The sequence below is a fragment of the Antechinus flavipes genome, chromosome 4 (assembly GCF_016432865.1).
Source record: "Antechinus flavipes isolate AdamAnt ecotype Samford, QLD, Australia chromosome 4, AdamAnt_v2, whole genome shotgun sequence".
Lineage (NCBI taxonomy): Eukaryota > Metazoa > Chordata > Mammalia > Dasyuromorphia > Dasyuridae > Antechinus > Antechinus flavipes.
The window spans coordinates 37,741,025-37,768,985 of record NC_067401.1 but is presented as its reverse complement, the minus strand read 5'-3'; the positions used below and the strand labels follow the sequence as shown (position 1 = coordinate 37,768,985).

General features: G+C 36.5%; 1 protein-coding gene and 1 long non-coding RNA gene across 2 annotated transcripts in view; both read left to right on the top strand.

Annotated features, from left to right (window-relative positions):
• Window positions 1–10,163: 10,163 nt before the first annotated feature.
• Window positions 10,164–11,185, top strand: LOC127559037 (uncharacterized). The gene is made up of 2 exons (XR_007953057.1): window positions 10,164–10,200; window positions 10,595–11,185. It is a non-coding gene; the product is annotated as an uncharacterized LOC127559037 (long non-coding RNA).
• Window positions 11,186–18,718: 7,533 nt separating this feature from the next.
• The window catches only part of LOC127559025 (late cornified envelope protein 5A-like), a 120,928-nt gene continuing 111,685 nt past the window's right edge, over window positions 18,719–27,961 (top strand). The window contains exon 1 of the mRNA XM_051992472.1: window positions 18,719–18,727. The gene's annotated coding sequence lies outside the window, so the exon portion shown is untranslated. The remainder of the gene's footprint in view (window positions 18,728–27,961) is intronic.

The following is a 27,961-nucleotide window of genomic DNA, read 5'->3' as shown; positions in this document are numbered from 1 at the left end:
GGGCACTTAATGGAGGGGGCAGCTGTTGGTTTGGGGTTCCTGGACAGAGGAGAGAGTTAAAGTGAAGTTATAGGAATCATCCATCATTCCATGATTAGAGGTGCTTACACTAATACTTCTCATGAAAAAAATCAATTTGCAAAGAAGCAAGAAACCAACCATAGAAACATATTATGAGAAGAGGGAAGATCAGGGTTCATCTTCAGAAGAGGACTCTGAAGGAAAAAAAAGCTTCTTTTACCCCAAAGAATATTGTTAAATGGTTCCCTTCTCATAGAGAATTTATAGAACTCAAAAAAGAATTTAAAAATCAAATGAGAAACATTGAGAAAAAAACTTTAAAAATAAATAAAAACCATCCAAGACAAACAATAAGACTTTTTAAAAAATCCAATTAGAAAAGGAGACACAGAGTCTTAAAGATGAAAATAACTCTTTGAAAATTAGAATTGGGCAAAGGAAGACCGGTGAAGCTATGAAAAACCAAGAAATAAGAAAATAGAAAATAAAGAATGAAAAAATAGAACAAAATGTGAAATATCTTATAAGAAAAACAACAGATCAGGAGAACAAACCAAGAAAAGGAAATGTAAGAATAAGTGAACTACCTGAAAGCTGTGACCAAAAATAAATAAATAAATAAATAAGAACCTTTATAAAATAGTGAAATAATCCAAGAAAATGGTCCTGGAGTGATAGAACATGAGGGGAAAGTAGAAATAGAAAAAAAATCCATTGCTTATCACTTCACAGAGATCCTTTGTGGAAAATACATAGGAATATTATTGTAAAATTTCAAAACCCACAGATCAGAGAGAAAAATTTGCAAGAAACAAGAAAAAATCAATTTAAATATGTTGGGGCTACAATTACAATTATATAGGATTTATCAGCAGCCACAATAAAAGACCATGGTCCTAGAATCATATATACCATCAATCAAAAGAACTAGACCTAGGGTCAAAAATCTCATATCCTGTAAAATTATCCATAATATTGAATGAAAGAAAAATCCAATTAACTTGCAGTTTTTCAAGACTTTCTTTCAACTAAACCTGAACTCAATAGAAAATTAACATTTAAGATTAATGTCAAGGAAATTAACATGGACAAATTGTTTCTTTTTTAACAAGAAAATGTATATCATATGCTTAAGATTGACATCAGTAATTGAATAGTTCAAAAAAAGATTTACACAAATGAGATGCAGAGGAAGAATAGCTGTAGAGGGGGAAGGAGAGTTCACCTTTCTCACATCAGGGATGGATTAAAAAGGCAATATGACATTATGCCATGAAAGATATAGTACCTTACAAAATCTATAAAGAAAAAATGGGTAAAGAGGGATGCAAAGAAGAGGGGAAGAAGACAAGGGAAGAATTCGATTCTTTTTGTATAGCAAAAAAAGTTTGGACATATATACATATATTGTATTTAACTTATACTTTAACATATTTAACATGTATAGGTCAACCTACCATCTGGGGGAAGGGGTGGGGGGAAGGAGGGGAAAAATTGGAACAGAAACTTTTTGCAATTGTCAATGCTGAAAAAATATCTATGCATATATCTTGTAAATAAAAAGGTATAATAAAAAAATAAAAGTTAAAAAAAAAGATTTCTCTTTCCTGTTTATCTTCTTATGCTTCTCTTGAATATTGTATTTAAATATCAGTTTTTCTATTCAGCTCTGGTCTTTTCATCAGGAATGCTCTTAAGTCCTCAATTTCATTAAATATATATTTCTTTCCCAGAAGGATTATATTCAATTTTGTTCAGTAAGTTATTCTTGGTTGTAATCCTAGCTCCTTTGCCTTCCAAAATACTATGTCCTCATCCTTCTGCTCATTTAATGTGAAAGCTTTTAAATTTATATGATTTCAACTATGCCTCCATCATATTTGAGCTGTATCTTTCTGGTTGCTTATAATATTCTCTCCTTGACTTGGGAGCTCTGGGATTTAGCTAGTAGCTTTTTTCCCAGTAGCTTTCATTTTGAGATTACTTTTAGGAGATGATAAGTAAATATTTTTCCCCCATTTGTGTTTTACCCTAGGATCTAAGACATTGGGACAGTTTCCCTTTATACTTTCTTGAAATATGACATCTAGGCTCTTTTTAAAAATCATGACTTTTAAGTATTCAAATAATTCTTAAATTATCTCTTCTCAAGCTATTTTCCAGTTAATTAATCTTTCAGAAACAATAGTTCAATGCTCAAAAAGTTATCAAACTATGCATACCCTTTGATCCAGCAGTGTTTCTACTGGGCTTATACCCCAAAGAGATACTAAAGAAGGGAAAGGGACCCATATGTACCAAAATGTTTGTGGCAGCCCTGTTTGTAGTGGCTAGAAGCTGGAAAATGAATGGATGCCCATCAATTGGAGAATGGTTGAGTAAATTGTGGTATATGAATCTTATGGAATATTATTGTTCTGTAAGGAATGACCAGCAGGATGAATACAGAGAGGACTGGTGAGACTTACATGAACTGATGCTGAGTGAAATGAGCAGAACCAGGAGATCATTATATACCTCAGCAACAATACTGTTTGAGAATGTATTCTGATGGAAGTGGATCTCTTCGATAAAGAGAGCTTTAATTGATCAAAGATGGACAGAAGCAGCTACACCCAAAGAAAGAACACTGGGAAATGAATAGAAACTGCTTGCATTTTCGTTTTTCTTCCTGGGTTATTTATACCTTCTGAATTCAATTCTCCCTGTGCAACAAGAAAACTGTTTGGTTCTGCACACATATATTGTATCTAGGATATACTGTAAACTATTCAACATGTAAAGACTGCTTGCCATCTGGGGGAGGGGGTGAAAGGAGGGAGGGGAAAAGTCAGAACAGAAGTGAGTGCAAGGGATAATGCTGTCAAAAATTACCCTGGCATGCATTCTATCAATAAAAAGTTATAAAAAAAAATCACTTTGTAAGACTAGGATAAGGTGAAGCAAAATGAGAAAGCAATTCCTTTGAAAAAGACCTTGTGTTTTTAGTTGAATGAAAAATGTAGTAGGAGTCCATAGAACTGCATGGATGCCCAAGCAGCCAATTCAATCTCATTTCATATTAATTAAAGAATTACATTTTTTAAAGGAAAAAAAAAGAAATTATTTTCATCACATAAGCTTTGAACCTCTTTTTTTTTTCTTTTGTCTAATGCTCCTTTTTAAAGGAGAACTTTTTTCCCCCAGAAATCTTTTTGTCTCTTTTACCATTAGGCCAATTCTTTTTTTAAGTTTTTTTTTTTTTTTTTTTTTTAATTTTGGGACCTCTTTTACCAAGTCAAATGACTTGGGTATGGTTATTGGGATTATAGATGTGGGTGGGATGTTACTACAGGAATCCTGTGAGAATACTTCCTAAAGCTAATCGTGTAATGAGGTTAATTAGGTTTGGGTTGGGGTGAGATAGGGAGGAGGAATCGAGGTTCTTTTAGGAGGGCAATGTGGATTACTTGTATGCTGTAGACAGCAGAGAGCATTGTGGCTACTAATTGTCTTTTCATATTTTTGTTGCTTCACTCTCATGTTTTCCTAATTTTTTCTCTACCGCTTTTATCTCTTTCTTTAATTTTTATAGGAATTCTTGTTGGACTTAGATCCAATGAGCATTATTTTTTGAGGTTTTAGTTGTGTTTTTACCCTGAGTAAGAACAAAAGTATAAACATTTTCCCACCCCAATGCCTGAGGATCTATTCATCTTTATAACACTTGGGGCACTGAAGAGAATGGATTCATCCTTAAAGCAGTTACTAAAATATTCACCTTCACCAGATTCACTTTTTGGAATGCATAGTTGATGAATGAATAACTATCCCTCTTATGACTTTCTTGGATACCAGGGCAAAGTTAGATAAACAGAACTTTGTTCTTCCTGGATACAACTGTCTACAAAATCTATCATTGACTTTGTCTTTGATGAATTGATCTCCTGATCTTTTCAAACTCATAGGATTAAAGATTAATGTACTATTCCTTCATTTGGGGGATGGGAGGAAGAAAAATGGGGAGAGAGAAGATACAAGAGATAAGAACAAATACATTCAAGGGTCACGTGTAGATGTCCTAGGTAAAGAAGCCTCTTTCCCCATCCATAGACTTGCCTCATTCCTTCCCTTTCATTTGAATATAAATGGGTAGGAAGGAAGCATGAATCATTTGATTATGTCCTTTGTAAGCAGTCTATTCATACTATAGTATTCATTCAACAGGTTCCCTTTTTAAAGTAGTTAAGCCAACTGAAGTTTATTTGTGTGAATTGTATCTGCAGATGATATGTCACATGGAGAAAGTCATTTAACCTTTATCTGCCTCTATTACTTCACCTGTAAAATGGGGTAATAATGGCAATTACCTCTCAGAGTTGTTGTGAAGATCAAATGAGATAATATAAGTAAAGTGTTAAATATAGTACTTGGCATTAAGCAGTTGCTCAATGGATACTTATTTTTAGAAAGGTATTCTTTGTGTGCTTATAAGCACTGGACTTTCAATGGCCAATCCTAGTGGCTTGTTATAATTATAATAACTACATAAACTTGATTTTCCTCATGTATATGAATTTTAGGGCAGATAAGTGGCACAACAGAGTGCCACTTAAAAGAGAGTCTTAGAGTCAAGAAAAGTCAGATTTCTTAGTTCAAATCTGATCTCCAATGATTAACTAGTTTTATGACTATGGGCAACTCATTTTGTTTGCCTCAGTTTTATCATCTGTAAAATGAACTGGAGAAGGAAATGGCAAGCCACTGAAATAACTTTGCCAAGAATATCCTAAATGGGGTCACAAACAATCAGACAGCTTAAAAGAATGACTCAACAAAAATTTGAGTTAATCATAAAATTAACAATCAATTAGGAAATATTTATTGAGCATCTATTATATGTAAGACATTGTGTTAAGTAACCATAATAATCACAATAATAATAACTAGCATTTAATAGGACTTTAAGATTTGCACTGTTGCCCTTGTTTGAGCCTCACAGCAAACCAATTGTCTTAGAATTCTGAAGATCACTTGGCAGGACAAGGTACTGGATACTAAGGTTCTTTCTTGAACCAAACTGCCAAGCATTCAAATTCTACTGCAGAGAGCACAACTCTGACGGGTTAGCCATGTTGTTAGAATGTCGAATGTATGCTTGCCTTAAAGAATATTTTACAAAGAACTCACACAAGGCAATCACTCACATGTTCTTAAGAAGAACTTTGGAATTGGTTGTATAACATGGAAGACACAAGTACAGAATATTAATTACCATGTCATGCCCTCATTAGAGAAGGTATTTTGCTCTATGAGCAAAGCAGAATTCATGTAGCTTAAAAGAAAGGCAAGATGTGGGGTTGAGAATCCACCTCACATGTTCACGTTACTTGTGTCTTCCCTGTGATAGAGCCTTTCAAGCTCATATTGGCTAAATCAGCCACAATTGGACACAGCTTACCTTGACTCTTATATAGTAATGTCATTTTGGTAAGGACAACAACCAACTAATTAACTTTTGAAAGTTTGTGCTTGTATACCCATTAATTAACAGAAGAAAAAATTGAGGCTGGGACAGGTGACTTGTCCAGGGTGACACAACTAGTAGGTGTCCAAGGCTATATCCACTATATATCACCTAAGTGCCTACTATGAATATATATGACAATCTCTCATATTTACATGGAGATATAGCTTTTTCAAAGCTATTTCCTTTCTAAGATTTTATAAGGTACATAGAACAAATGATATCATCCATTTGTGATAGATGGAGAAATTGGAGTCTGAGAGATAAAATGACTTGCCATAAACAGAACAGACACAGTTTTATAATCAAGGATCTCAAAACCCCAAACCACTCACAAATCCAGAATCCAAAGATAAAACTTTCACCTAAAACTATCCCATCACAAAAGGTGAAATTGTAAGCAGAGATTGGATGAGCATCTGTCAAGTTTGCTAGATTTAGGGATTCCTTTTCTACATAAGTTGACTGGGATAGTTACTGGGGTCCCTTGGAATGCAAACATTCTCTGATCCCATGATACTAACAAGTCAATGATGAGTGAAGAAAACTACTTCACTGGAAAATGAAGATATCTTAGTTGCAGCCTTCAAATCCTGGCTATAGAAAGAGCTTCCTAGTCCTTTGCCACATGTCCACAAAATTAACCCCTGCCCACAAAGGGCTGCTTGGGCAGGAAAGTTGCTAAGAAGTCACCTATTCCAACCCTTTCTCTTACAGAGAGAGCCCTTCTCTCTTACAGCCCCTTCTCTCCATGGGACACCACTCAGACTGCTCTATTAGAAGGACAATATTAATTCCTTAACTCACAGTTCTATTATTATTTAAAATTGAGATTTTATAATAAATAATAAGTAAAAGATTCTTTTTCTTCCCTTCTTTGATGAGAATGAAGTGAAGGAGAAACAAAATGGTTTGGGGATTTTGTTTAATTTAAAAATTAGAAAAAAGTTATTAAAAACAAGTACCAAGTAAAGTTTCCTGAAGGAAATGGAACCACCACCAAAAGAACATCACCATAATGAAAAACTTCTTAATAAGGAAGCAATGCTCACCAGGGAAACTAAGAGAAGGGAATAAGGAGATTTGGAAGAAGGAGGATGAGAGGGAGATCAGGAACATAAAAAAAAAAAGAAAAAGAAAAAGAAAAATCCAAAGAGCCCAACCTCTAAGAAGAGAATTGAGAACTGCCCTACCAGGCAGGTTTTGTCAGATACTACAGTAGAAGATAAGTCATTCAGAATGTGTGCTGGAGAGCAATTCTGGGGTAAAGCTGAAGGATTCTCCCTCCTGTGTCTCCCCTGAACCCAGGTTTAAGGAAAGATGGGTTGACTGGCTAGCTGCCCCTCTTCTCAATGGGGAATGCTAAAGGAAAAGCCCTCTCCCAACCACAGAACCCTGCACAGAAAGGGTGAGCTGGTCAGGGTGCATAGACCCTCCACACTGATCTCACATCATCATTTTCCTAGTATTTCTATAGGAAATAGGGTTGAAAGTATTCTATTTTCATGACCTCATAAGAACCTCACAATAACTTTGTGAGGTAAGAGCCATTATTCCCATTTTATAGATGAAGATACTGAGGCTGAGAAAAGTCAGTGGCTTACCCAATGTCACACAGAAATTGAGAACTTGGACCTTCCTGTCCCCAAGATCAGTGCTCTATCCACTATGTATTCTGCACTACATATGATGGGTCAACCACAGTGCTGAAGGAGAAAAAAGGTTAAAGTGAATCATTCTTCTAACTACAGAATCAGAAATTTTCTATTTCCTCCCACATAATTTTCTCATATTCTTAATTAGAAACCCAAGGAACTCTTTCCTCACTCTTGACATCACATCCACCCAAACTATCCTCTTGCCTCCAAATCAACACAATGCGCTAAATATGTACTAATGGAATCATTGAACTCTCCTCCCAGTTCCAGTCTATCATGGGGAAAGAAAACTACAGGGTATCTTAAAACTTCCCTGAGGTTCCAAGTCATGGACTTAATATTGGGTGCCTAAAGTTACAGTTGACTAAGTGGGGTGGGGACTAGGTGACAAGCAGGATTGCATCCTTTCCTGTTACCATCATTGCCATTACTATCTTCTTCATCACAGAAGGCAACTCTAGCGCTTTACAAAGCCCTGTGACATGCTCTATCTCATTTGATCATCATGAACTTTAGCATCATGAATATCATCAGTATCATCATCATTAATGAAGCCAGCAGAAATATAGGACCTTTATACAGAGATATCCCCAGATATGACTCACTTTAAATAATAAGACCAAAGAATGATGGGTTTATATTCAGAAAGGAGGCAGAGATCATCAAATCCAATCTTTTCCTTTTAAAGGAGAATACATCTATCCATGGGCTTGCCAGATCAATTGTTTCATTCAAAAATCTTTTGGGGGAACATCTATATAAAACATGAATAAAAATCAACAATAAAAAATTTGGGACAGGACATACAAATGAAAAATTCAACAGTTAAACAGTACCTCATATACTTGGTTTTCTTTTCCACCTTCCTTTAGGTGGATGGATATTCACCAGCATATGTAGAGGAAAGAGGATAGATATTGTTCTTATTTACTTTTCACTGGGAATCTGAACTTTTATGTAGCTGTGCCTTAGAGACAAAAAGATAGAGAAACAAAGACACAAACAAAGAAAAAGAGAAAATGTCCAAGTGATTGACCTTAAGGATGACTTCATGGTGGGAGAGAAAAAAGCTCTATCTATCCCAAGGTATTCCAAAATAGTTTTGGCAGGATCACAGGTGTGTGTAATAACCTAAAAATCACGAACAAATATTTGTTTATGAAATGGGTGACATGATTTCAGTCCTCAGGAGACATTTATGTACATAGGGCATTAAAGATGATACTGCTAGGGGCAAATCCTAAACAATAACTCTAAGAAGTAAAGTACAAATAATTTTCATCTGGCCTCCATCAAAAAGCATCCCATCCATGCCGATACTCTCAATAAAGCCAAGCAGAAATAATCATTCACTGCCCTGACTATTCAATACCATGGAACTTATGATATTTTAATTATCTTACACTCAATTACAGTTGTTGTTGAATTTTGTATCCTTTGATTAGATTGCAGATTTTGAATTGAAATCCTGCCCCAGATGCTTCTAGCTGTTTCACTCTAAGCAAGTCATTTAACCTAATTTACTTTCCTCAACTACACAATGGGGAAGATCATAGCATTTACCTTCCACAATTGAATTGAGGATCAAATGAGACATGTAAAGCACTTACTAAATTTTAAAGAACAAGATAAATTTTGGCTTCTATTAGTAGTAATATTATGGAGGACAGGAACTATGTCTCATTCATCTTTTTTTTTCTCCCTTAGAAGCTCTTAGCAGAGAATTTTGTTCTCACCTAATTCCTGAATAAATGGATGGATGGATGGATGAAAGAAAGGATGAAGAGATGGATGACTTGATGGATGGTCTTTTATTCCCAACCTTTGGGTAGACATTTTTAAAAAGGGATGGTAGTGTTTTAGGGGAATATATTTGAAGGTCTCTCTTGAGAAGTGATTTTCTATAAGAATGGAGTCAAAAAAGGAGGATATCCCATAGAAATAAGTCAAAGTGAAGCTAAGGACAAAGTGAAATTGTCCCAGAGACAGAGGCCATATATTCTGATATATTCATTTTAGAGATGAAGAATTTAAAACTTACATTAAAATGTAAGTTGAGGTGATTTGCCCTACTTTATACAAGTAATAAGAAATAGCGTGAGGATTTGAATTTATGTTGTGTGACAGGAACTGAAGGCTCTTTCTGCTATGCTACTCTGCATCTCATGTAGAACAAAATGGTATGAAACCACATGAAAATTGTCTAGAAGCGAACAAGGCCTCAGTGACTAAAGCCACTGATTTTTACCCAATGACTAAAATTCATGTAATTCCCTAGTATACTATTTGAACTGAGACTGCCCAATCTTTTCAAGGAACAGAAAACATGATTTTGATCTTCTTTTACTAGTAAAGTTGCAACAGATTTTCTTTTTTGTTATGGAGTAATGAAAAGAACATGGATTTCATTTGGAGGGTTAACATTATAAGCCTTTGCTAATCTACTTACTGGGCAGCTAGGAGGTTCAGTGGAGAGAACACTAGCTCTAGAGTCAGGTAGATCTGACACTAGTCTCAGACACTGATTAGCTGTATGACCGTGGCATGTTACATAACCCTGTTGCTTCAGTTTCCTCTATTGTAAAATGAGCTGCAGAAGGAAATGGCAATCCCCTTCAGTATCTTTGTTAAGAAAATACAAATCAGGAGATTAATTTCAAACATGATTGAGAAAAAGGAATAATAATAACAACAACTCTACTTATTTCTATAACTTTAAACAAGACATCTATAGAGTATAAGGATTTAAATGTCTTCATCTGTAAATGAGTCAGCTAAATAAGATGTCTTCTAACATCCCTTAACTCCTCAATGATCCATGTGTTAGCACATGTCAGTTTAGAGAATGTCAGGAATTGTCTGACACATGGTTGGGAAATACAATCTTCCTCCTAGAGATCTGGATCTCATGCCAACAGCTCATTCTGGGATATCCTATAAAAGGTATCCCTGTTCCTGGATCCTCATTCACTTCAGTTCTTCTGCAGACAGCTCCTGTTCATATCTGTGATCAAGGTGAGTGTCTGCATAAAAGCCTGGTAAAGGACTTGATGGAGGATGTTGGAAGAGAGGAAAGAAGAGTATAAAGCAGAGGAAAGGAGGAATGGGAAAGAAGACAGCAGATGGGATAAAGGAAATTTGTGTATAGAGAGTGTGAGAGGAGGAAAGTTTAAATGGGTGAGAAGTACAGTGGTTGATGAAGAATAGAAGCTGATATTTTGGATTTGGTCTAGATTGACAGAGAACCACTTTGGATGTTCCCAGAAAACAATCATAAAGGGTCTGGTGTCTATTTGAAGACGATGGGGAGGAGGAGCTGTGGTCTGATTGTCTGGAAACTTTCATGAACTGGAAGTCAAATGGTGTCCTCAGGACATTTCATCTGAACAAATTCTTTATTGTCTTTCAGATTTACTGAACTCCCACCAAGATGTCCTGCCAGCAAAGCCAGCAGCAGTGCCAGGCCCCTAAGTGTTCCCCTAAGTGTCCTCCTAAGTGTCAGACACCCAAGTGTCCTCCCAAGTGTCCTCCCAAGTGCCCTCCCCAGGCTCCATGCCCTCCTCCAGTGTCTTCCTGCTGTGGCTCTAGCTCTGGAGGATGCTGCAGCTCCGGGGGATGCTGTGGGTCCAGCTCTGGGGGATGCTGCAGCTCTGGCTCTGGGGGTGGCTGCTGCCTCTTTTCCCATCATAGGAGATCCCACAGACACAGACACCAGAGGTCTGACTGCTGTGACAATGGTAGTGGGCACAGCCAGCAGTCTGGGGGCTGCTGTGGTAGCTCTGGGAGCTGCTGCTGATCTGGTGTCCTGACCCAAGAAGAGCAGAAGAGTCAATCAAGTGACTGCATATGTTTTTTCTTCCTTCTTCTGGACTGGACTGTTCTTGGGAGATGGAGACAATTGAGGCCTATCATTTCATTTTCTCTGGAATCCCCAGAATTAAAACCATCCTTCTCTTCCTCATTTTCCTCAAGCAACAATAAAGATTTATTTTTTTCCTCACCATAGTTGCCTCCTATTTTCTGTTCTTTTTCTTTACAACTTCCTTCAAAGATCCCTTCTTATTAATGGACCCATAAACTTCTCTGATTAATGTCTTTGATGAGCTGCTCAGGCAATGATTGCTGGTATAGGGCTAGAAAGCTGGGTAAGATTCCCTTCATTCAGATTCAAGAAGACACAGAAAGTGTCTGAGTAGAACAGTTAATTATGAAAAACACCCTTCTGTGAAGGGGAAAAATGTGCAAGGTTCAGATGTCTCCAGGTCTGTTTCACTGGGGAAAAAGTCAAAGCTCAGGTCCAGGTGAAAAAGGAGAAACTAATCAGCTTGGGGAACAGCTTTGTGCTTGAAGCAGAAAGTCTCATGGAACAGTCCTTTAAAAGAATTTAGGAGAATCTTGTTCTTTCTGGGAGATCATTCAAAGTTGGAGTTGCTAAAGGGTCCATGATCTATCCCTATTTACCTTTTCCCTTTCTACACTGATTCTGGCTGTATATTTGATCTAAAGCATAGGCATATCCAATTTTGTCTCCCATTCAGAAAAACCCTCTTTCTGGCATTGGATTGTCCCTTTTCTAGGGTTGCTCTTCTTCTTAGTGACTCCTTCCTAATTCCCCAAGGTCTTCTCTTCTGATACTACTAACCTGCTATTGTCCCATGTTTTCTGAACTTCTATTGGCTTTCTTGTTTTTCTTTACATCTCCTACATATGTCAAGGGTCCAATCAAAACTGTATTTCAGTTGCAGAAGCTACACTTTAAGAATTGGACTTGCCTTAGTCAAACTGAGACTTGTTAAGAAAGAGAAATCTAAAGATCCCCCATCCCAAAGAAAAGAGCTCCCCACTGGACAAGGAAAGAGGCAGGGATTGTCAGATCAACATAGTATTTTCACCTTTTTTATTATTGGTTGCTGGCATTTTGTTTTCTTTCTTATTTTTTTATCTGATTTTTCTTGTGCCGCATGGTATTTGTAGAAATACATATAGAAAAAATGCACATGTTTAACATATTGAATTACTTGCTGTCTAGGGGAGGAGAAGGGGAGAAGGGAAGAAAAAAACCACAAGATTTGGCAAAGGTGAATGTTAAAAATGATCTATGCAAATCTATGCTTGTTTTGAAAACAAATAGCTTCAATTTAAAAAAAGTGTGTGTTGGAGGTCAATTCTGGAGATAAAGCTAAAGGATTCGCTGGCCTGTGTCTTACTTGTACCCCAGGTTTGAGAAAAGATGGACTGGCCAGCTTCCCCTTTTCTTGATGGAGCATGCTTGTTGGAATCCTTACAAAGTGGTACTTCATTAGAGTCGATAGAGACAATAATTATCTAATTTAGCCTGGTTCAGTATGATTGATCTGATCCTACAAGGAGATGTTATGTGCCAGAACTTGAAACAAGGTACTAAGTGGAATTGAGGAGACAATGTTTAAATCTAGTTTAGCATTGATTTAATCATATAACAGATAATGGTTTCCCAGTGATATAATGATTGGTGTGTACTCAATGAACAGCATATAAGCAAGAAGCTCTCAGAGCCAAAGAGCACTCGGAGATACAGAAACCCACAAGACCACTCTCAGAGGCAAAGTCAAATTCATTCCATCTTCCACCTTTGTGCTGGCTGGAAGCTGAAAAAAGCAGAGGCAAGGTTGGATTTTATCAGCTGGCTGTATTTGGAGTGATTATTACTCTGAACTGAAACTAAGGCTGCCTCCAGAAAACCTTCCCCAAGAAACTTGCTCTCACAGAGGACCATCATATATTATAAAAAAGAAGAGGACACCACACATGCTGAAGGATGCTCCCTTACCAGAAGCCTGCACAGAAAGGGGGAGCTGGCAAGGCTGCATGGCTCTGTCACCCTGCTTTCACATTATCATCTTCCCAACATTTCTATAGGGAGATAAAGTTGAAAGCATTCTATCTCCATGATCTCATTTGACATTCATAATAACTGTGTGAGGTGAGAACCATTTCACAGATAATAGTGAGGTTGAGAAAAGTCAATAGCTTCCAAAGTCACACAGAGATTGGGACAGGATGCAATCTCAAATCTCCCTAAATCCAAGTTCAGCACTCTGTGCACTATGCCTCCTAGACTACATTTGATAGGTTCAACCACACTACTTCCAGTAAATGGGGAAAGGGATTAATTAGAGTGAACAACTCTTCCCTAGCTATCCAGACTACAGAATCAGAAGCTTCCTACTCCTTCTCACAAGTGTTTCTCATACTTTCCTATTATTGACAAGTGTTTCTATTGGCAGAGCCCAACACCTACTCCTTAGACCCTTTCATTCTGGATGTCGTAGCCTCTATGGAGTTCCTTGTCTCTCCTACTCCTAAACAGGAACCCAAGGAACCCAAGGAATTCTTTCCTCTTCTTGAAAGCACAGGGATCCAGAGAAACCAACTGAACCATCCTCTTGCCTCCAGATTGACAGAATGCACTAAACAACTACTAATATAACCAATTAATCCTTATTCCCTCCCCTAGCTCTAAGTTATTATGGAGAAAGAAGAGGGAATCTTCAAATTCCAAGTTATGGACTTTGTATTGAGTATCTAAAATTGTATACATGACTAGTGGGATGGTGATGAGGTGCTGGGAAGTTCTGGATCCTTTCCCATTAACATTATTGTAATTGTTATCTTATTAATCATAGAAAATCACCTAGAGTAATCTGGCATTCAAATAGTGATTTCAAGTTAGCCAAGCCAGGGTACCTCCTTTAAATCACCTGATCCTCATCACCTTTACTATCATCAACACTATCAGTATCATCATCATCATTATGGAAGATAACAAGAAGAAAGGGACCTCTGTACCAAGGTATCCTCAGGTATAAATCATTTCAAATGATAAGATCAAAGGATCATGAATGTAGAACCAGAAGCAAGCTCAGAGGTCATGGAAATCAATTTCTTCATTGTATAGGTCAATACATTGAGATTCTAAATAGGTAAATAATTTAAACAAGGTCTCACAGGGAATAAATGGGACAGCCAGGTATCTCACTCACCTTCCCTATTATCTCGAGGGCTTTTGATAACGTCATCATGTAGCATTAAAAATAAAAGCAAAGCCCAAATATGTCAGTATGATTCCTGGGTTTGGTGAGGAAGAGATGCTGTTTTTAAAGGAATCAGACTGTAAATTCCTTTATGTGCATGAGGTGGGGGCTACTTCAGCGCATGGAAATGGCAAGTTTACATTTTAATGAACAAAGTATCCTCAAAATTTTGTTCTCTAATCCTACTCAGAATAATCACAATCATGTGTTTATTTTCTGGATCAGGGCTTCTTAAACTTTTCCCACTCTTAACTCCTTTTCACCTGAGAAATTTTTATGTGACCCTAGGTATATAGGTATGTGAACAATATATAGGTATATGAAACATATGCCAATCAAGCATTTATTGATAATACACCATAGTTTCATGACCTCCACATTCAATAATGAAACCTCATATGGAGTCACAACCCAGGGTTTAGGAAGCCAGAATCTAGATATTATCAGCTCATTTTCTATTCATGGGTCTGCCAGATTAGTTATCTGATTCAAAAATCCTGTTGGGGACCATCTATACACAATATGAATAAAATCAACAATAAAGTATTTGGGACAGGACTTGTAAGTGCAGCATGTTGGTATGTCCAACAATGAAACAATGTCTCATATCCTGGGCTTCCCTTCCCACCTTTCCTTTAGGTAGAAGGGTAATCTCCCGGGGATGTAGAGGAAAGAGAATGGATATTGTTCTTATTTGCTTTTGACTCTGTTTGTGCCTTCGAGATGGACAGATTGAGAAATAGAGACAAAGACAGAAAATAGAGAGAATAAACAAGTAATTGACCTAGAGGATGAGAGAGGAGGAAGCATATTTTTTTAAATTTTATTTTATTTAATAATAACTTTGTATTGACAGAATCCATGCCAGGATAATTTTTACACGACATTATCCCTTGCAATCACTTATGTTTCGTTTTTTCCCCTCCCTCCCTCCTCCCCCCCCCAAGATGGCAAGCAGTCCTATATATGTTAAATATGTTGCAGTATATCCTAGATACAATACATATTTGCAGAACCGAACAGTTCTCCCACTGCACAGGGAGAATTGGATTCAGAAGATAAAAATAACTCGGGAAGAAAATCAAAAATGCAAATAGTTCACATTCATTTCCCAGTATTCCTTCTTTGGGTGTAGCTGTTTCTGTCCATCATTTCTCCAATGAAACTCAGTTAAGTCTCTTTGTCAGAGAAATCCACTTCCATCAGAATACATCCTCATACAATATCGTTGTCAAAGTGTATAATGATCTCCTGGTTCTGCTCATCTCACTTAGCATCAGTCCATGTAGGTCTCGAGGAGGAAGCATATTGATCCCAAAATGTTTCAAAGTCTTGACAGAGTTGCAAGGGTGGAATAACCTAAAAAGTATTAACAAATATTTGCCTATGGAATGGGTGACATGATTACAGTTCTTAGGAGGCATGTATGTAGATAGGGCCTAAAGATGATACTGAAAAGGACAAAAACAGACTAAGAATAAAGTACAAATAATTTCCATCCTACCTCCATCAAACAGCACCTCATCCATGCCAATATTTCCAATGAAGCCAGGTGGAAATAATCTGTCAGTGCCCTGACATTCAATAGTCTGAAATTTATTTTATTTTCATTATTACACTGAATTAAAGTCATTGGTAAATTTAGTATCCCTTAATTAGGTTACTGATTCTGAATTGAAATCCTGATCCAAATAGTTTTTAGCTGTGTGCCTCTAAGAAAGTCACTTAATCTCTCAATGTCATTTTCCTCAGCTACACAGTGAGGGAATTTGTAGTATTACCATTGTACTGGGGATCAAATGAGATACCAAATGTAAAACATTTACCAATATATTTACCTTCAAGGGCAATATAAATTTTGGTTTTTTATTAGCAGTAATATTAGGAAGAACAGGAAGTATGTCTCATTCATCCTTCTTCCTCAGAAGCTCTTTGCAGAGAATTTTGTTCTCAATTACTGAATGAATGGACAAATGGATGAATGAATGGATGGAAAGATAGATGAAATGATGGATGGTCACTTACCCCCAACCCTTGGATGATCATATAAAAAGAAGGTGTGGAGATTTAAGGAGGGGTGTATTTTAAAGCTGGGAGAGAGAGATGGGGGGGAAGATGTGAAGGTCCTATTTGAGGGGAAGAGTCACATGTAGGATTGGAGCCAATATGTGAATATTGCATAGAAATATGTCAAGGTAAAGTTAAGAACAAGGTGAAATAGTCCAAGAGTCTGTATAACTATAAAGATGAAATCTCTCAGAACTCATATATCTCAGTCTCTTCCTTTTAGAAATGAGGAATCTGAAGCCTGGAGGTTTAAGTAAATTGCCTCAAATCAACTTTAATTCAATTAACAAGAGGTAGAGTAATTAAATAATTCAGATTTAAATTTAGGTTTGTGACTCCAAGGGAAGGCTCTTTCCACTGTCCTATACTGTATCTCACATGAGACAACAGGGCATGAAGCTACATGGAAATTTCTAGAAGTGGACAGAGTCTCATTGACTGAAACTCCTAGAATTTTACCCCAAGACTGGATTTCGTGACAATTTCCTAAACTGCTGTTTGAGCTGAGGGTTCCTAGTCTTTTCAAAAAATATTTTTAAGCTATTTTACCCTGCAGGAAAGTGGGAGGGGAATGGGATATGGAAAGAGGGGTGGGTGATAAAGAGAGGGCATTTAAGGGAGGGAGTAGTCATTAGTAAAAACACTTTTGAAAAGGGAGAGGGTGAAAAAAGAATAGAATTGGGGGGGGGGAGAAATACAGTTAGCAACAGCAATTGTAAAAAGAATTTTGAAGCAGGTTTTTCTGATAAGGCTTCATTTCTCAAACAGAGTAAACTGAGTCAAATTAATGAAAAAAGAGCCATGATCCAATAGATAAATGATCAAAAGATATGATCATGCATATCTTTTGAGTTAATAATACTACTACTAGGCATGAATCCTAAAAGAGATTTTTTTTTTAAAGGGAAAGGACTTATATGTACAAAAATATTTATAGCAGCTCTGTATCAGGGCAAAAAATTGGAAATTGAGGGAATGCCCATCAATTTAGGAATGGTTGAATAAATCGTGGTATGTGATTATGATGGAATATTATTGTTCTATGGGAAATGGTGAGTAGGATGCTATCAGAAAAACCTGAAAAGTCCTCCATGAACTCAAAGTGCAATGTACTGTGTACAAAGTATTGGTTCTGGGATAATCAGCTATAAACAACTTTACTATTCTCAGCAGTTCAATGATTCATAACTACTCTGAAGGATGATGAAAAATCCTATCCATACCCAGAAAAGGAAGTGATTATGTCAATACAGATTAAAGCATATATTCTCTTTCCCTCCCTTCTTCCCTCCCTCTCCCCTCTCTCTGTCTCTGCCTTGTCTCTCTCTATCGCTCTCTTTCTCTTTTGCTCTCTCCCTATGTCTCTCTCTGTGTTTGTCTCTCTGTGTGTCTGTGTGTCTGTCTGTCTGCCTGTCTTTCTTTTCCCCCTCTCTCTTTACTTTTTTTCTTGAGTTTTTTTTGGGGGGAGGGGGGTAGGAGATCTATGTTTTCTTTTACATCATGACTTTTATGGAAATGTTTAACTTCACATGTGGTTTCTTAGTGGGGGCAGGGTATGGGAATAAGGAAAAGAGTCTGGAGCTCAAAACTTTTTAAAACAAATGCAAAAAATGTTTTAAATGTAACTGTTGGAAGTGTTAAATAATAAATAAAATTTTAAGAAAGAATATTTCTAACTCACCTTGATTTCATCTTACAAGTGAATTTGCTGCAAATATGCTTTAACATGGGATGATTAAAAAATTAAAAAAAAAACTTTATTGGGGGAATAATGGTTTAAGCCTTTGGTAATCTGCTTACTGGGCAGCTAGGAGGATCAATAGATAAGAGCACTACCTGACTTTAATCAGGTAGATCTGGGTACAAATCTAATCTCAGCTCTTTACTAGTTTATTAGTATTTACCCCATACAAATCAAATAACTCCAGCCTTAGTTTTATCATCTGTAAAATCAACTTGAGAAAGAAATGCTAAATCTTTTCAGTATCTTTCACAAAGAAATTCTATATGAGATCATAAAGAATCATATATGAATTGAAAAGACTAAAAAACACCACCTAAGGCTTTGTACAAGGTATCTGCCAAATCTCAGGGCCTCAATATCTTCACCTATAAAATGAGTCAATTAAACAGAATGTCTCCTAATATCTCTTGACAACTCAATGATCTGTGTGATGGCACATTTTTAATGTATATGACTTTAGAAAAAGAATCTCAGGAATTGTCTGACACATGCCAGAACCTGGGAAAAACACTCTTCCTCTTAAGCACTCCTTCCTCTTCCTTCCATGGATCTCATGTCAACAGCTCAGCCTGGATTGCACTATAAAAGCTATCTCTGTCCCTGCATCTTCACTCACTCTGGTTCTTCAGCAGGGTTCTTCTCTGTGTCTGTGATCAAGGTGAGTGTCTGCATGAGTGCCTGGGGAAGGGTTTGATGGAGGATGTTGGAAGAGAGGGAAGGAGCATGCAGAGCAGAGGGAAGGAGAAATGAGAAGGAAAACGAGGGGAAGAAGGAAGATAGATGTATAGAACATCTAAGGATGAGGAAAGAATATGAGTGAGAAGTACAGTGGCTGGTGAATAGAAGCTGATGTTTCTTTTCTTCTTTAGCCACAGGTACCACTATTTAACTTTTAAGACTATAATTATCCTAGTTCTGCAATTCACAATATATGTGTGTGTGTGTATATATATGTATATATATATATGTGTGTGCGTGTGTGTGTGTATGTATATACATATATATATACACACACATACCTACAAAATGCATATAAAGGAGCAGAGAGAGGGGAAAAGAGACAGAGAGTAAATAAAGGAGACAGAGAGACAAATAGGGAGAGGTGTAGATAGTTCTAATGATGTTCTGAATTGATGTAAAATGCATGTTCCTGCAACTCATATTCTAATCTACATGCATTTGAACAGTGGAATCATTGGCAAGCCACCTCTTTCTGGATACAGATGTTTTCTAGACAAAATTCATCATCACACTGATGATCAGGTCCACTGAAGAAAGCTTTAAAGGCTTGATTTCATCCATCTGAACAAATCTTTTGTCTTTCAGGTTTACTGAATTCCCACCAAAGATGTCCTGCCAGCAAAACCAGCAGCAGTGCCAAGCCCCTAAATGTCCCCCTAAATGTCCTCCTAAGTGTCAGACACCCAAGTGTCCACCCAAATGTCCTCCCAAGTGCCCTCCCCAGGCTCCATGCCCTCCTCCAATGTCTTCTTGCTGTGGCTCTAGCTCTGGAGGATGCTGCAGCTCCGGGGGATGCTGTGGGTCCAGCTCTGGGGGATGCTGCAGCTCTGGCTCTGGGGGTGGCTGCTGCCTCTTTTCCCATCATAGGAGATCCCACAGACGCAGACACCAGAGGTCTGACTGCTGTGACACTGGCAGTGGACACAGCCAACACTCTGGGAGCTGCTGTGGTAGCTCTGCAGGTTGTTGTGGTAGCTCTGGGGGCTGCTGCTGACCTGGAACCCTAGCTTAAGAAGAACAGAAGAAGAAGTTTATTCATCCTGCTCCCTTTTATTCTCACTCCTTGGTGTCCTTCCCTGCCTTGATTTGAAATGTTTACTGTAGAGATGTTTTTAAGGAATGGAGAAAATCAAGGCATATCATTTAATTTTATTTCAACTCCCTCCCCTGAATTAAAACCATCTTATTTTTCCTTGTTCATTCTAAGCAACAATAAAGTTTTTTTTTCCCTTTGTAACAGCTGCCTCCTATTCTTTCATCTCCTTTATAATTTCCCTCGAGACTTCTATCAGAATAGAGAGTACAGGTGCCTCTGGCTTTGAGTCTCTGGGGAGAGGCAATGGCTCAAGTTCAAGTAAAGAGGAGAGCTTAAGCAGGTATGGGACAAATCCCCTGGTTTGGGGAAGGAAAGAAAGAACAAAGGAAGGAATGAAGGAACAAAGGATCAAAGAAAGAAAGGAAAGGAGGGAGGGAAGAAGGAAAGAAAAGAAGGAAGGAAGACAAGGAAAGGTTATACTTCAATTTGCATTCACAGTAAATTAGTTCTCCTGGAAGTCGATAGCAATTTTTTCATTATTAGTATTTTGAAATTGTCTTGGATAATTATATTTATCAAAGTAGTCAAGTCTTTTATATTTGATTATCATTACAATATTGTTGTCATTGAACATAATAATCTGTTTCTTTTCTTTTTTATGTCACCTAGCAACAATTCATTTAAGTTTTGTTACATTATTTTTTCCTCTGAAACTGCCCCACCCTTATTATTCTTATGACATAGAAATACCTTATCATAATTGTTTGCAATTGTTTAGCCATTTCCCAATTGAGGAGCATCTCTCAACTTGCAATTATTTGCCCTCCACAAAAATAAAAGATCTGCTATAAGCATTTTTGTACATATTAGTCTTTTTTCCTCTTTGATCTCTTTGGGGGTTAGTAGTACTGCAGGCCAAAAAGATATGCACAGTTATGTAATAGACCTTTGGACATAGTCCCAAATTATTCTACCAAATAATTGGATCTGTTCACAACTCCATCAACATTTTATTAGTGTATCTTTCATCCCCTCCATCATTTGCCATTTTAGATAGGTGTGAGATGGTAACTCAGAATTGTTTTCATTTGCATTTTTTTCATCAGTAGTGATTTAGAGCATTTTTTGAATGTTATTTTTGATTAAGGTTTGATTTCTTCTTCTAAAAACTACCTATTTAAACCCTTTGATCCGTTATTAATTGGGGAATGGCTCATTTTAATTTTTAGAAATTTGACTCAGTTCCATTGTTTGAGAAATGACACCTTTATCAAAGAATCTTGCTTTAAAGTTTTTATATTAATAAATTTTCCATGATATCTTTTAGCAAAATGTAGTTTTCTTAATTATCTCTTTTAATCAGATCTATTTTGCTTTTGCTTTGTCTGAAATCAAGAATGTTACCCCATCCTTTTTTATTTCATTTGAGACATGATATATTCTTCTCTAGCCATTTACCTTTAGTAGGTGTGCTTCTTTCTATTTCAAGAATATCTCTTTTAAATAATATATTATTAGATTCTGAGTTCTAATCTGTTCTGCTCTCTGCTTCTATTTTATAGATCATTCCATTCACATTCACACTTATTACTGTGTATTTCTCTTCATTCTGTTTTCTTCAATTTATCCTTCTTTCTGTCTTTTTATTCTGGCTCTCCTCAACAGTGCTTCTAACTACTGCCTCCTTTAATCTAGCCTCCCTTTATAAACTCTCCTTCTATCGCTTATCCTCTTCCCCTTCTATTTCTCTATTGAGTTCAATGGATTTCTATATCCAATTGAATGTGTGTGTAATGTTTGTGGGTATGTATATGTGTGTATCTGTATTCTTCCCTCTTTGACCTAATTCCAACAAGAGATTCAAATATTCCCCCTGTCACACAGACTCACACATTTTCCTCTCCACCTAAATAAGCTCTTCCTTGTATACCTCTTTTATTTGTGTTTTTTACCATTCTATCTTTCCCTTTCTCCTTTCTTTATCCCTCTTTCTTACCCCTTCATTAGTTTCTTTTGAGATCATTGCAACATAACTGACTGACAGTCATGTCCTCTGTTTATGTAAAATACTTCTAGAAGCCCTAATGAGGATAAATTCCAAAGAGTTAAATGTATCACCTCCCCATATAGCAATATAAAAGTTTAACTTTATTGAGCCTCTTATAATTATTTTTTCTTATTTATTTTTATATTTTTCTTTTGAATCTTGTGTTTGAATTTTTGATTTTCTATTCAGCTCTGCTCTTTTCATCAGGAATGTTTGAAAGTCTTCTATTTCATCAACTATCCATTGTTCAGTTTCCAATACTTCTGCTTCCAATATTTTCTTCTTAACTTTGAAACTCTGGAATTCAACCATAATATTCCTAGAAGTTTTCATCTTGTGATTGCTTTTAGAAGGTGATCAGTACCTTTCATTTCTGTATTATCCTATGGCTCTAAGTTATTAGGATAGTTTTCCTTTATAATTTCTTGAAATATGATATCTAGTATCCCTTTCTGATCAGGGCTTTCAAGTAGTTAAATAATATTTATATTATCTCTCCTCAATCCATTTTCTAGGGAAGTTGTATTTCTGATAAGATACTATAAATATTCTTTTGCATTTGTTTTTCTTCTTTTTACTTTGTTTTATTGTTTCTTGATGCCATATGAAGGCATTGACTTTTACTTGCCCAATTCTAATTTTTATTTTCTTCACTGAGCTTTTGTACATTTCTTTCCATTTGTTCAACTGTACTTTGTTAGTTGTTCTTATCTTCAAAGAAATTTTGTGCTTCTTTACCATTGGGCTAATTATTTTTATTTAAATGTGTTATTTTTTTCCAATAATTTTTGTATCTCTTTTTACAAAACTGTTAATTCTCCATAATTTTCTTGCTTTACTCTCATTTAAAAAATTTTTTTCCTCAACCATTCCTAATTTTTTTCTTTACCTCTTACAGGAATTCTTATTGAGAACAGGTCCAATTACCATTTTTCTTCAGAGTTTTGGTTTTAGCTATTTTCATATTGTTGTCTTCTTGTAAGGAAGATCAAAAGTATAAACATTTCTCCACCCCAAAGTCAGATGCACACTCATTCCTATAACATCTGGGTCCCTAAATAGAACCTTAAACTCAACCTTAAAGCAGTTGCTACAAAATATTCACCCTCACCAAATTCACTTCTTAGTGTAGCATAGTTGATGAATGAATTGCTATCCCTCCCTTCTGACTCTCTTGAAAGCCATGATAAGCTGCGTTAAGTAAGACTTTGCTCTTCACTAGGCATGACTGTCTACAAAATCTATCACTAACTATGTCTTCTAGAACTCTGGTGGATAGCTCTCCTGATTTTTAAGACACTCATAAGGCCACAATCTAATAAGATATTCCTTCACCTTGGCTCTGTGTTAAAAAACAAAGTAAAGAAAGAAGAACAAATATTCAAATCTAAAAGCCACATGTTGGTGTACCAGACATAAAGAAGCCTCTTCTCTGCCTCATAGACTTGTATAATAACTTCCCTTCACATTTGAATATAAGTAGGCAGGAAAGAAGAATGAATCAGCTGATTATCTCCTTTGCAAGCATTGTTAGTTCATAGCATAGTGACACTCAGAAGGTTCTTTTTCTTTAAGTGGTTAAACCAATTTGAAACAATACCTAAAGTCTACTTGATGATATGTTGCCCTGAGTAATTCATTTCTGTCTGCCTCTTTCTTCAACTGTAAAATACAGATAATAAAGGCTGAAATGATATCCTATTAGTAAAATGCTAAGTACAGTGCTTGGCACATAGTAGTTGCTTAATAAGTGAAAAGCTGTATAATTATCTCTTGTTATAATGATCTCATGAGCTTGATTATTATAAAATAAGCTAATAATTCATGATAATTATTGATTTTAATTTTCCTCATATATATGAATTTCAGAGCAGCTAGGTGGCACAATGGATGAAGTGCTAAGCCTAGAGTCAGGAAAACATCTTCCTGAGTACAAAACTGGTCATATGACCTGGCAACTTTACTCTATTAGCTTTGGTTTCCTGATTTGTAAAATAAACCAGAGAAGGAAATTGTAAGCCACTCTACTATCTTTGTCAAGATTAAGGTTTCTAATGGAGTCACAAAAAGTAAGACAGAACTGAAAAATGATTGAACAAAATAAATTTGAGTTTTATTATTAATAATTGTTAGGATTCCTACAAGGTGCTAAGTCACTTATCTAATTTAGCATGGTACTTAACAGTTCTCTAGTTCACTAATGTACTCAGTACTTATTAGAGTTCTACAAGATTCACACCTTTAAGAGAGCATATATAAGCTAGAAGCCTCAACTGGGATTCAGTCCAGGACATTCAGAAGTCAGAAAGGACAAGCCCACTCTCAGAGGAGGAGACAGATTCATTCCATTTCCACCTTTGTGCTGGCTGCAGACATTCGGAGGGAGCTAGAGGCTGAAGATGGCAGAGGCAAAGGACTAGCAGCAAGAGTTCTCGGAACCAAGGAGAGAGATAGGCCTCTAAGAAAGCTAACTAGGCCCAAGGAAGGACACAATACTAGAAAGAGAAAATAAAAGATTAGGACTTTAACTCCTGCATTTGGGGTGATTACACTGAATTGAAATGAAGGCTGCTCCCAGAAGTCCCCCAAGAAACCTGCTTCCAGAGGAGATTACATTTTAAAGAAGAATATTACAAATAATCAACAAATAAACATTTATTGAGCATATATTATATATGAATATATATGAGCATATGTAATATATATCATATTCATATATATATATATATATATCATCATAAAAAGGCACCTAGAATAACCTGGTATTCAAATACTGCTTTCAAGTTGACCAGACCCAGTTATCTTCTTTATTTTGTCCTATATTCATCACCCTTACCATCATCAGCACTATCAAGATCTTCTGAAGTCAGCAGGAATGCAGGGAGCTCTCTACAGAGATATCCCTAGGGATAACTCACTTCAAATAATCAGATCAAAGGATGATGAATATAGAGCCAGTAAGGAGCACAGAGATCACAAAATCCAGGCTCTCATTTTGTGAATTCATTGAGACTCTGAGAATTTGAATGATCCAAATCAGGTCTCCCAGGGAATAAATAACAGAATCCGGATTCTTACCCCCATCTCCTGATATGTTATCTCCAGGGTTTTTGCCATGGTATCATGCAACATTTAATATAAGGAAGAAGAAAATAAAGAAGAAGAAGAAGAAGAAGAAGAAGAAGAAGAAGAAGAAGAAGAAGAAGAAGAAGAAGAAGAAGAAGAAGAAGAAGAAGAAGAAGAAGGAAGAAGAAGAAGAAGAAGGAGAAGAAGAAGGAAGAAGAAGAAGAAGGAAGAAGAAGAAGGAAGAAGGAAGAAGAAGAAGAGAAGAAGAAGAAGGAAGAAGAAGGAAGAAGAAGAAGAGAAGGAAGAAGAAGAAGAAGAAGAAGAAGAAGAAGAAGAAGAAGAAGAAGGAAGAAGAAGAAGAAGAAGAAGAAGAAGAAGAAGAGAAGAAGAAGAAGAAGGAAGAAGAAGAAGGAAGAAGAAGAAGAAGAAGAAGGAAGAAGAAGAAGAAGAAGAAGAAGAAGAAGGAAGAAGAAGAAGAAGAAGGAAGAAGAAGAAGAAGAAGAAGAAGAAGAAGAAGAAGAAGAAGAAGAAGAAGGAAGAAGAAGAAGGAAGAAGAAGAAGAAGGAAGAAGAAGAAGAAGAAGAAGAAGGAAGAAGAAGAAGAAGAAGAAGAAGAAGGAAGAAGAAGAAGAAGGAAGAAGAAGAAGAAGAAGAAGAAGGAAGAAGAAAAAGAAGAAGAAGAAGGAAGAAGAAGAAGAAGAAGAGCTTAACATGGATTCATTGATTGTAGGTTTGATGAGCAAAGGAAATCCTTTATAAAGAGCCAGACTATAGATTCCCTTATATACCCTTTTGCAATTAAAAAGAAAATCTTCTTTCATTAACTTCATAGTATATATGTGGCAATTTTTTTTTTTTTGTGGACTAGGTTTCCTCAAAATCCATACCCTCTAATTCTACTCTGACCAATCACTGTCACGTGGCTATCATCTGGATATTATCAGCTATAACTCTGTCCTTGGTGTTGTCAGATTAGTTGTTTGATTCAAAAATCCTATTTGGGGACCAGCTATACACAACATGATACAATCAACAATGAAGAGTTTGGAATACAACTTGAAAGTGGGACATGGTGATATGTCCCAACAGTGAAATAGTGCCTCATGTTCTGTAATTCTTTTTCCACTTTCATTCAGGAGGAGGGATATTCTCCAGGACCTGTAGATGAAGGAGAATGGAGTTGTCTGTCTTATTCACTTTTGACTGGGAACATGAGTTTTTAGGCAATTGTGTCTCAAAGACATACACACAAAAATGTGAGACAAAGACAAAAATAGAAAGTGAACAAATGACATCATGCTGGAATATGAGGGAGTTCTTTCTATCCTAAGATATTTCAAAGTCTTGGCAGTGTCACAGGTATGTAATAACCTAAGAGGCATTAAGAAATATTTGTTTATAGATTGGTGGCAACATGTTATGATGGAAAAAAAATGATCACAGTCCTTAGGAAACAGTGATGTAGAGAGGGATGTAAAGGTAAAACTGATGGGGATAAAGACAGATAATACATTATTCTGAGAATAATGTACAAATAGTGCCTCATCCATACAGATAATCCTGGTGATCCCAAATAGAAATAATCTCTCATTTCTCTGACAATTTATAGCATGGAGTCAGTATATTTCTTATGGTATTTGCCTTTTCTTATAATGAATTTTAATGATTGCTAATTTAGTATCCTTTGATTAGAATACAGATTCTGAGTTGAAATACTGTCCCAGAGCTGTGTGACTGCGAAGAATTCTTTTAATTTCCCTCAGATTTAGTTTCTTCAGCTTTACAATGGAGAAAACCATAGCACCCATCATCTGGCATTGTACTGAGGATCAAATGAGATAATGAATATAAAGAATTTACCAAAACTTAATAGACAAGAAAATTTAAGCTAATATTCATAATTCTATTATTGATGACAGGAGATATATCCATCTTCTCTTCTGAAGCTCTTATAATAGAAGTTTTCTCTCAGCTAATTGCTGAATGGATGAATAAAGGATGAATAACTGGAAAAAATGAGTGGATGATTAGATAGATGGATGGATGGATGGACAGATGGATGGATGAATTGGTGTGTGGCCACTTACCCTCAAACTTTGGCTTGTCCTCTGAAAAGGAGATTGGGGGAATTTAGAGAGGTATGTGTTTTACATTTGGGAGAGGATATGGGATCAGGTCTGTAGGTTTCTCTTGAGGTGTGCTTATATATAGGAGTGGAGTTAAAAAATGGATACCCCCTAGACATGGAGGAGGGCATGGAGCCTGGAGAGGGCACTTAGGAGGACATTTGGGTGGGCAATTGGGTGTCTGACACTTGGGAGGACACTTAGGGGCCTGGCATTGCTGCTGGCTTTGCTGGCAGGACATCTTGGTGTCCTGGTGAAGTTAAGGACAAAATGAAATGGTCCCAGGAGACAACTATTGGATTATAGCTGTAAAGACAAAAGACCCATATATTTCAATCTCTTCTTTTTAGAGTTGAGGAATCCAAAGCCTGGCAGATAAAATTACTTGCCCTACCTTACGTAAGTAATAAGAGGCAGCATTAGGATTTGAATTTAGGTCCTATAATTCCAGTTGAAGAGCTCTTTCTATTATCCTATGCTGCATCTCATACATGACAACAAATCACTAGAAATTGAGCAAAATTCAGCTCTCAGAGTTTTTACCCAATCACTAGAGTTCATAGTGTTTTGCTAAAGTGCTACTTGGGCTGAAGATTCTGAATCTTTACAATGAATAAGCCTAACTGAAAGCACCATCTGGATCCCCTCTTGCTCCAGCAATTGATGCGGATATGACCTGGCATGGACTGTTAATAACGTGGACTTCATTTGGGGGACCATGATATAAGCCCTGATTAATCCACTTACCACTTCTGTGACTTCATACAAAGCATTTATTCTTGAAAAGCTCTGTGTATTCATCCATGAAATGAGTCAACTAAATGAGCTGTCTTTCAATATTCCTCAACAACTCAGTAATCGATGTACTAGCACATAT